General features: G+C 45.3%; 1 protein-coding gene across 1 annotated transcript in view; it reads left to right on the top strand.

Moving 5' to 3' along the window:
• The window catches only part of LOC147116230 (RNA-binding Raly-like protein), a 1,022,237-nt gene that overhangs the window by 142,951 nt on the left and 866,092 nt on the right, over positions 1 to 13,194 (top strand). The gene's annotated exons all lie outside the window — the stretch shown is intronic.

Genomic DNA, 13,194 nt, shown 5'->3' with positions numbered 1-13,194 from the left:
ATCACTGATTGACGGGGATCACTGATTGGCAAGATCACAGATTGACAGGATCACTGATTGACGGGCATCACTGATGGGGATCACTGATTGATGGGGATCACAGATGGACAAGATCACTGATTGAAGGGGATCACAGATTGACGGGATCACAGATTGAGAAGATCACAGATTGACAGGATCACAGATTGACGGGATCACTGATTGACGGGATCACGGATTGACGGGATCACGGATTGACGAGATCAATGTTTGACGGGATCACTGATTGACGGGATCACAGATTGACGAGATCACTGATTGGCGGGGATCACTGATTGATGAGATCACTGATTGACGGGATCACAGATTGACGAGGTGACTGATTGACGGGGATCACAGATTGACAAGATCACAGATTGACGGGGATCACTGATTGACGAGATCACTGATTGACAGGATCACAGATTGATGAGATCACAGATTGACGGGGATCATTGATTAACGGGATCACAGATTGCCGAGATCGCTGATTGACGGGATCACAGATTGACGAGATCACTGATTAACGAGATCTCAGATTGATGAGATCACTGATTGACAGGGATCAATGATTGATGGGGATCACTGATTGAAGAGATCACTTACGGGGTCACTGATTGACTGGGATTAATGATTGACAGTGATCACTGATTGACGAGATCACTGACGGGGATCACAGATTGATGAGATCACTGATTGATGAGATCATTGATTGATGAGATCACTGATTGACGGATCACTGATTGATGGGATCACAAATTGACGAGATCGTTGATTGACGGGATCACTGATTTGCGAGATTCATGATTGACAGGGATCACTGATTGACGGGATCTCAGATTGACAAGATCACTGATTGACGGGATCACAGATTGACGAGATCGCTGATTGACGGGGATCACAGATTGATGGGGATCACAGATTGACAGGGATCACAGATTGACGGGAATCACAGATTGACAGAGATCACTGATTGACGGGGATCATTGATTGATGAGATCACTGATTGACAGGGATCACTGATTGACAGGATCACTGATTGACGGGGATCACACATTGATGGGGATCACTGATTGACGAGATCACTGACAGGGATCATTGATTGATGACATCACTGATTGACAGGGATCAGAGATTGACGAGATCACAGATTGAAACGATTACTGACAGGGATCATTGATTGATGAGATCACTGATTGACAGGGATCACAGATTGATGAGATCACTGATTGATGCGGATCACTGAATGATGGGGATCACTGATTGACGGGATCACAGATTGACGAGATCACTGATTGGTGGGGATCACTGATTGACGAGATCACTGATTGACGGGATCACAGATTGACGAGGTCACTGATTGACGGGGATCACAGATTGACAAGATCACAGATTGACTGGGATCACTGATTGACGAGATCACTGATTGACAGGATCACAGATTGACGAGATCGCTGATTGACGGGATCACAGATTGACGAGGTCACTGATTAACGAGATCTCAGATTGATGAGATCACTGATTGACGGGGATCAATGATTGATGGGGATCACTGATTGAAGAGATCACTGACGGGGTCACTGATTGACCGGGATTAATGATTGACAGGGATCACTGATTGACGAGATCACTGACGGGGATCACAGATTGATCAGATCACTGATTGATGAGATCATTGATTGATGAGATCACTGATTGACAGGGATCACTGATTGATGGGATCACAAATTGACGAGATCGCTGATTGACAGGATCACTAATTTGCGAGATCACTGATTGACAGGGATCACTGATTGACGGGATCACAGGTTTACGGGGTTACTGATTGACGGGATCACAGATTGACGGGGTTACTGTTTGACGGGATCACAGATTGATGAGATCTCAGATTGACAAGATCACTGATTGACGGGATCACAGATTGACGAGATCGCTGATTGACGGGGATCACAGATTGATGGGGCTCACAGATTGACAGGGATCACAGATTGACGGGAATCACAGATTGACGGGGATCACACATTGATGGGGATCACTGATTGACGAGATCACTGACAGGGATCATTGATTGATGACATCACTGATTGACGGATCACAGATTGACGAGATCACAGATTGACACGATCACTGACAGGGATCATTGATTGATGAGATCACTGATTGACAGGATCACAGATTGATGAGATCACTGATTGATGCGGATCACTGAATGATGGGGATCACTGTTTGACGGGCTCACAGATTGACGAGATCACAGATTGGCGGGGATCACAGATTCATGAGATCACTGATTGACGGGATCACAGATTGACGGGATCATAGATTGACGTGATCATAGATTGATGGGATCACTGATTGATGGGGATCACTGATTGACGGGATCACTGATTGACGAGATCACTGATTGACGGGGATCACAGATTGACGAGAATCACAGATTGATGAGATCACTGATGAGATCACTGATTGATGAGATCACTGATTGACAGGGATCACAGATTGGCGGGGATCACAGATTGATGAGATCACTGATGAGATCACAGATTCATGAGATCACTGGTTGACGGTGATCACCGATTGATGAGATCACTGATTGATGAGATCACTGATTGACGGGGATCACAGATTGACGGGATTGCAGATTGACGTGATCATAGATTGATGGGATCACTGATTGAGGGGAATCACTGATTGATGGGGATCACTGATTGATGGGATCACTGATTGACGGGATCACTGATTGACGAGATCACTGATTGATGAGAATCACAGATTGATGAGATCACTGATTGACAGGGATCACTGATTGATGGGATCACTGATTGACGGGGATCGCTGATTGACGGGATCACAGATTGACGAGATCACTGATTGACGATGATCACATATTGATGAAATCACTGATTGACGAGATCAGTGATTGATGAGATCACTGATTGGCAAGATCACTAATTGACAGGGATTACAGATTGACGAGATCACTGATTGATGGGGATCACTGATTGACAGGGATCACTGAGTGACGAGATCACTGATTGACGAGATCACTCATTGGCGGATCACTGATTGACAAGATCACTGATTGACAGGGATCACTGATTGACGGGATCACTGTTTGACGGGGATCACTGACGGGGATCTCTGATTGACGGGATCACAGATTGACTAGATCACTGATTGACGGGGATCACAGATTGATGAGATCACTGATTGATGAGATCATGGATTGCCGAGATCACTGATTGACGAGATCACAGATTGACGGGGTCACTGATTAATGGGGATCACTGATTGACGGGCTCACAGATTGAGGAAATCACAGATTGATGAGATCACAGATTTGCGGGGATCACAGATTGATGAGATCACTGGTTGACAGAGAGCACTGATTGACGGGGATCACTGGTTGATGAGATCACTGATTGACGAGATCATTGATTGACGAGATCACTGATTGACAGGGATCACAGATTGATGAGATCGCTGATTGACGGGATCACTGATTGATGAAATCACTGATTGACAGGGATCACTGATTGACGGGATCACAGATTGACGGGGTCACTGATTGATGTGATCAGAAATTGATGAGATCTCAGATTGACAAGATCACTGATTGACGGGATCAGAGATTGACGAGATCACTGATTAACGGGATCACAGATTGACGAGATCACTGATTGATGAGATCTCAGATTGATGAGATCACTGATTGACGGGGATCAATGATTGACAGGGATCACTGATTGAGGAGATCACTGACGGGATCACAGATTGACGGGGATTAATGATTGACGGGGTCACTGATTGAAGGGATCACTGATTGACGAGATCACTGATTGACGAGATCACTGATTGGCGGGGATCACTGATTGACGAGATCACTGATTGACGAGATCACTGATTGACGGGATCACATATTGACGGGATCACATATTGACGAGATCACTGATTGACGGGGATCACTGACGGAGATCACTGATTGACAGGGATCACTCATTGATGGGGATCACTGATTCATGAGATCACTGATTGATGAGATCACTGATTGACAAGATCACTGATTGACGGGGATCACTGATTGGCAAGATCACAGATTGACAGGATCACTGATTGACGGGCATCATTGATGGTGATCACTGATTGAAGGGATTACAAATGGACAAGATCACTGATTGAAGGGGATCACAGATTGACGGGGATCACAGATTGACAAGATCACAGATTGACAGGATCACAGATTGACGGGATCACTGATTGACGGGATCACGGATTGACGGGATCACTGATTGACGAGATCAATGTTTGACGGGATCACTGATTGACGGGATCACAGATTGACGAGATCACTGATTGGCAGGGATCACTGATTGACGAGATCACTGATTGACGGGATCACAGATTGACGAGGTCACTGATTGACAGGGATCACAGATTGACAAGATCACAGATTGACGGGGATCACTGATTGACAAGATCACTGATTGACAGGATCACAGATTGACGAGATCGCAGATTGACGGGGATCATTGATTGACGGGATCACAGATTGACGAGATCGCTGATTGACGGGATCACAGATTGACGAGATCACTGATTGGCAGGGATCACTGATTGACGAGATCACTGATTGACGGGATCACAGATTGACGAGGTCACTGATCGACGGGGATCACAGATTGACAAGATCACAGATTGACGGGGATCACTGATTGACGAGATCACTGATTGACAGGATCACAGAGTGACGAGATCACAGATTGACGGGGATCATTGATTGACGGGATCACAGATTGACGAGATCGCTGATTGACGGGATCACAGATTGACGAGATCACTGATTAACGAGATCTCAGATTGATGCGATCACTGATTGACGGGGATCAATGATTGATGGGGATCACTGATTGAAGAGATCACTGACGGGGTCACTGATTGACTGGGATTAATGATTGACAGGGATCACTGATTGACGAGATCACTGACGGGGATCACAGATTGATGAGATCACTGATTGATGAGATCATTGATTGATGAGATCACTGATTGACAGGGATCACTGATTAATGGGATCACAAATTGACGAGATCGCTGATTGACGGGATCACTGATTTGCGAGATCACTGATTGACAGGGATCACTGATTGACGGGATCACAGATTGACGGGGTTACTGTTTGACGGGATCACAGATTGATGAGATCTCAGATTGACAAGATCACTGATTGATGGGATCACAGATTGATGAGATCGCTGATTGACGGGGATCACAGATTGATGGGGATCACAGATTGACGGATCACAGATTGACGGGAATCACAGATTGACAGAGATCACTGATTGACGGGGATCATTGATTGATGAGATCATTGATTGACAGGGATCACTGATTGACAGGATCACTGATTGACGGGGATCACACATTGATGGGGATCACTGATTGACGAGATCACTGACAGAGATCACAGATTGACAAGATCACTGATTGACAGGGATCACAGATTGACGAGATCACTGATTGATGCGGATCACTGAATGATGGGGATCACTGTTTGACGGGCTCACAGATTGACGAGATCACAGATTGGCGGGGATCACAGATTCATGAGATCACTGATTGACGGGATCACAGATTGACGGGATCATAGATTGACGTGATCATAGATTGATGGGATCACTGATTGATGGGGATCACTGATTGATGGGTTCACTAATTGACGAGATCACTGATTGACGGGGATCACAGATTGACGAGAATCACAGATTGATGAGATCACTGATTGATGAGATCACTGATTGATGAGATAACTGATTGACAGGGATCACAGATTGGCGGGGATCACAGATTGATGAGATCACTGATGAGATCACAGATTCATAAGATCACTGGTTGACGGGGATCACTGATTGATGAGATCACTGATTGACGGGGATCACAGATTGACGGGATCACAGATTGACGTGATCATAGATTGACGGGATCACTGATTGAGGGGGATCACTGATTGATGGGGATCACTGATTGATGGGATCACTGATTGAGGAGATCACTGATTGACGAGAATCACAGATTGATGAGATCACTGATTGACAGGGATCACTGATTGATGGGATCACTGATTGACGGGGGTCGCTGATTGACGATGATCACATATTGATGAAATCACTGATTGACGAGATCAGTGATTGATGAGATCACTGATTGACAAGATCACTGATTGACGGGGATCACTAATTGACAGGGATTACAGATTGACGAGATCACTGATTGATGGGGATCACTGATTGACAGGGATCACTGAGTGACGAGATCACTCATTGGCGGATCACTGATTGACAGGGATCACTGACGCGATCACTGTTTGACAGGGATCACTGACGGGGATCACTGATTGACGGGATCACAGATTGACTAGATCACTGATTGACGGGGACCACAGATTGATGAGATCACTGATTGATGAGATCATGGATTGCCGAGATCACTGATTGACGAGATCACAGATTGACGGGGTCACTGATTGATGGGGATCACTGATTGACGGGCTCACAGATTGATGAAATCACAGATTGATGAGATCACAGATTTGCGGGGATCACAGTTTGATGAGATCACTGGTTGACAGAGAGCACTGATTGACAGGGATCACTGGTTGATGAGATCAATGATTGACGAGATCATTGATTGACGAGATCACTGATTGACAGGGATCACAGATTGATGAGATCGCTGATTGACGGGATCACTGATTGACAGGGATCACTGATTGACGGGATCACAGATTGACGGGGTCACTGATTGATGTGATCAGAAATTGATGAGATCTCAGATTGACAAGATCACTGATTGACGGGATCAGAGATTGACGAGATCGCTGATTAACGGGATCACAGATTGACGAGATCACTGATTGATGAGATCTCAGATTGATGAGATCACTGATTGACGGGGATCAATGATTGACAGTGATCACTGATTGAGGAGATCACTGACGGGATCACAGATTGACGGGGATTAATGATTGACGGGGTCACTGACGGGATCACAGATTGACGAGATCACTGATTGACGAGATCACTGATTGACAAGATCACTGATTGACGAGATCACTGATTGACAGTGATCACAGATTGACGAGATCGCTGATTGATGGGCTCACAGATTGACAAGATCACATATTGATGGGGATCACTGATTGACGGGATCATAGATTGACGAGATCGCTGATTGACGGGATCACAATTGACGAGATCACTGATTGACAGGGATCATTGATTGACGGGATCACAGATTGACGGGTCACTGATTGATAGGATCACAGATTGACGAGATCACAGATTGGCGGGTATCACAGATTCATGAGATCACTGATTGACGGGATCACAGATTGACGGGATCATAGATTGACGTGATCATAGATTGATGGGATCACTGATTGATGGGGATCACTGATTGATGGGTTCACTAATTGACGAGATCACTGATTGACGGGGATCACAGATTGACGAGAATCACAGATTGATGAGATCACTGATGAGATCACTGATTGATGAGATCACTGATTGACAGGGATCACAGATTGGCGGGGATCACAGATTGATGAGATCACTGATGAGATCACAGATTCATAAGATCACTGGTTGACGGGGATCACTGATTGATGAGATCACTGATTGACGGGGATCACAGATTGACGGGATCACAGATTGACGTGATCATAGATTGACGGGATCACTGATTGAGGGGGATCACTGATTGATGGGGATCACTGATTGATGGGATCACTGATTGAGGAGATCACTGATTGACGAGAATCACAGATTGATGAGATCACTGATTGACAGGGATCACTGATTGACGGGGATCGCTGATTGACGGGATCACAGATTGACGAGATCACTGATTGACGATGATCACATATTGATGAAATCACTGATTGACGAGATCAGTGATTGATGAGATCACTGATTGGCAAGATCACTAATTGACAGGGATTACAGATTGACGAGATCACTGATTGATGGGGATCACTGATTTACAGGGATCACTGAGTGACGAGATCACTGATTGACGAGATCACTCATTGGCGGATCACTGATTGACAAGATCACTGATTGACAGGGATCACTGATTGACGGGATCACTGTTTGACGGGGATCACTGACGGGGATCTCTGATTGACGGGATCACAGATTGACTAGATCACTGATTGACGGGGATCACAGATTGATGAGATCACTGATTGATGAGATCATGGATTGCCGAGATCACTGATTGACGAGATCACAGATTGACGGGGTCACTGATTAATGGGGATCACTGATTGACGGGCTCACAGATTGAGGAAATCACAGATTGATGAGATCACAGATTTGCGGGGATCACAGATTGATGAGATCACTGGTTGACAGAGAGCACTGATTGACGGGGATCACTGGTTGATGAGATCACTGATTGACGAGATCATTGATTGACGAGATCACTGATTGACAGGGATCACAGATTGATGAGATCGCTGATTGACGGGATCACTGATTGATGAAATCTGATTGACAGGGATCACTGATTGACGGGATCACAGATTGACGGGGTCACTGATTGATGTGATCAGAAATTGATGAGATCTCAGATTGACAAGATCACTGATTGACGGGATCAGAGATTGACGAGATCACTGATTAACGGGATCACAGATTGACGAGATCACTGATTGATGAGATCTCAGATTGATGAGATCACTGATTGACGGGGATCAATGATTGACAGGGATCACTGATTGAGGAGATCACTGACGGGATCACAGATTGACGGGGATTAATGATTGACGGGGTCACTGATTGAAGGGATCACTGATTGACGAGATCACTGATTGACGAGATCACTGATTGGCGGGGATCACTGATTGACGAGATCACTGATTGACGAGATCACTGATTGACGGGATCACATATTGACGGGATCACATATTGACGAGATCACTGATTGACGGGGATCACTGACGGAGATCACTGATTGACAGGGATCACTCATTGATGGGGATCACTGATTCATGAGATCACTGATTGATGAGATCACTGATTGACAAGATCACTGATTGACGGGGATCACTGATTGGCAAGATCACAGATTGACAGGATCACTGATTGACGGGCATCATTGATGGTGATCACTGATTGAAGGGATTACAAATGGACAAGATCACTGATTGAAGGGGATCACAGATTGACGGGGATCACAGATTGACAAGATCACAGATTGACAGGATCACAGATTGACGGGATCACTGATTGACGGGATCACGGATTGACGGGATCACTGATTGACGAGATCAATGTTTGACGGGATCACTGATTGACGGGATCACAGATTGACGAGATCACTGATTGGCAGGGATCACTGATTGACGAGATCACTGATTGACGGGATCACAGATTGACGAGGTCACTGATTGACAGGGATCACAGATTGACAAGATCACAGATTGACGGGGATCACTGATTGACAAGATCACTGATTGACAGGATCACAGATTGACGAGATCGCAGATTGACGGGGATCATTGATTGACGGGATCACAGATTGACGAGATCGCTGATTGACGGGATCACAGATTGACGAGATCACTGATTGGCAGGGATCACTGATTGACGAGATCACTGATTGACGGGATCACAGATTGACGAGGTCACTGATCGACGGGGATCACAGATTGACAAGATCACAGATTGACGGGGATCACTGATTGACGAGATCACTGATTGACAGGATCACAGAGTGACGAGATCACAGATTGACGGGGATCATTGATTGACGGGATCACAGATTGACGAGATCGCTGATTGACGGGATCACAGATTGACGAGATCACTGATTAACGAGATCTCAGATTGATGCGATCACTGATTGACGGGGATCAATGATTGATGGGGATCACTGATTGAAGAGATCACTGACGGGGTCACTGATTGACTGGGATTAATGATTGACAGGGATCACTGATTGACGAGATCACTGACGGGGATCACAGATTGATGAGATCACTGATTGATGAGATCATTGATTGATGAGATCACTGATTGACAGGGATCACTGATTAATGGGATCACAAATTGACGAGATCGCTGATTGACGGGATCACTGATTTGCGAGATCACTGATTGACAGGGATCACTGATTGACGGGATCACAGATTGACGGGGTTACTGTTTGACGGGATCACAGATTGATGAGATCTCAGATTGACAAGATCACTGATTGATGGGATCACAGATTGATGAGATCGCTGATTGACGGGGATCACAGATTGATGGGGATCACAGATTGACGGATCACAGATTGACGGGAATCACAGATTGACAGAGATCACTGATTGACGGGGATCATTGATTGATGAGATCATTGATTGACAGGGATCACTGATTGACAGGATCACTGATTGACGGGGATCACACATTGATGGGGATCACTGATTGACGAGATCACTGACAGAGATCACAGATTGACAAGATCACTGATTGACAGGGATCACAGATTGACGAGATCACTGATTGATGCGGATCACTGAATGATGGGGATCACTGTTTGACGGGCTCACAGATTGACGAGATCACAGATTGGCGGGGATCACAGATTCATGAGATCACTGATTGACGGGATCACAGATTGACGGGATCATAGATTGACGTGATCATAGATTGATGGGATCACTGATTGATGGGGATCACTGATTGATGGGTTCACTAATTGACGAGATCACTGATTGACGGGGATCACAGATTGACGAGAATCACAGATTGATGAGATCACTGATTGATGAGATCACTGATTGATGAGATAACTGATTGACAGGGATCACAGATTGGCGGGGATCACAGATTGATGAGATCACTGATGAGATCACAGATTCATAAGATCACTGGTTGACGGGGATCACTGATTGATGAGATCACTGATTGACGGGGATCACAGATTGACGGGATCACAGATTGACGTGATCATAGATTGACGGGATCACTGATTGAGGGGGATCACTGATTGATGGGGATCACTGATTGATGGGATCACTGATTGAGGAGATCACTGATTGACGAGAATCACAGATTGATGAGATCACTGATTGACAGGGATCACTGATTGATGGGATCACTGATTGACGGGGGTCGCTGATTGACGATGATCACATATTGATGAAATCACTGATTGACGAGATCAGTGATTGATGAGATCACTGATTGACAAGATCACTGATTGACGGGGATCACTAATTGACAGGGATTACAGATTGACGAGATCACTGATTGATGGGGATCACTGATTGACAGGGATCACTGAGTGACGAGATCACTCATTGGCGGATCACTGATTGACAGGGATCACTGACGCGATCACTGTTTGACAGGGATCACTGACGGGGATCACTGATTGACGGGATCACAGATTGACTAGATCACTGATTGACGGGGACCACAGATTGATGAGATCACTGATTGATGAGATCATGGATTGCCGAGATCACTGATTGACGAGATCACAGATTGACGGGGTCACTGATTGATGGGGATCACTGATTGACGGGCTCACAGATTGATGAAATCACAGATTGATGAGATCACAGATTTGCGGGGATCACAGTTTGATGAGATCACTGGTTGACAGAGAGCACTGATTGACAGGGATCACTGGTTGATGAGATCAATGATTGACGAGATCATTGATTGACGAGATCACTGATTGACAGGGATCACAGATTGATGAGATCGCTGATTGACGGGATCACTGATTGACAGGGATCACTGATTGACGGGATCACAGATTGACGGGGTCACTGATTGATGTGATCAGAAATTGATGAGATCTCAGATTGACAAGATCACTGATTGACGGGATCAGAGATTGACGAGATCGCTGATTAACGGGATCACAGATTGACGAGATCACTGATTGATGAGATCTCAGATTGATGAGATCACTGATTGACGGGGATCAATGATTGACAGTGATCACTGATTGAGGAGATCACTGACGGGATCACAGATTGACGGGGATTAATGATTGACGGGGTCACTGACGGGATCACAGATTGACGAGATCACTGATTGACGAGATCACTGATTGACAAGATCACTGATTGACGAGATCACTGATTGACAGTGATCACAGATTGACGAGATCGCTGATTGATGGGCTCACAGATTGACAAGATCACATATTGATGGGGATCACTGATTGACGGGATCATAGATTGACGAGATCGCTGATTGACGGGATCACAATTGACGAGATCACTGATTGACAGGGATCATTGATTGACGGGATCACAGATTGACGGGTCACTGATTGATAGGATCACAGATTGACGAGATCACAGATTGGCGGGTATCACAGATTCATGAGATCACTGATTGACGGGATCACAGATTGACGGGATCATAGATTGACGTGATCATAGATTGATGGGATCACTGATTGATGGGGATCACTGATTGATGGGTTCACTAATTGACGAGATCACTGATTGACGGGGATCACAGATTGACGAGAATCACAGATTGATGAGATCACTGATGAGATCACTGATTGATGAGATCACTGATTGACAGGGATCACAGATTGGCGGGGATCACAGATTGATGAGATCACTGATGAGATCACAGATTCATAAGATCACTGGTTGACGGGGATCACTGATTGATGAGATCACTGATTGACGGGGATCACAGATTGACGGGATCACAGATTGACGTGATCATAGATTGACGGGATCACTGATTGAGGGGGATCACTGATTGATGGGGATCACTGATTGATGGGATCACTGATTGAGGAGATCACTGATTGACGAGAATCACAGATTGATGAGATCACTGATTGACAGGGATCACTGATTGACGGGGATCGCTGATTGACGGGATCACAGATTGACGAGATCACTGATTGACGATGATCACATATTGATGAAATCACTGATTGACGAGATCAGTGATTGACGGGGATCACTAATTGACAGGGATTACAGATTGACGAGATCACTGATTGATGGGGATCACTGATTGACAGGGATCACTGAGTGACGAGATCACTGATTGACGAGATCACTCATTGGCGGATCACTGATTGACAGGGATCACTGATTGACAAGATCACTGATTGACAGGGATCACTGATTGACGCGATCAC

This window comes from Somniosus microcephalus, chromosome 6 (genome assembly GCF_052327205.1).
Source record: "Somniosus microcephalus isolate GS21.2 chromosome 6, FLI_Smic_1.0, whole genome shotgun sequence".
Classification (NCBI taxonomy): Eukaryota; Metazoa; Chordata; class Chondrichthyes; order Squaliformes; family Somniosidae; genus Somniosus; species Somniosus microcephalus.
This window is presented reverse-complemented; position numbering and strand designations above follow the sequence as displayed.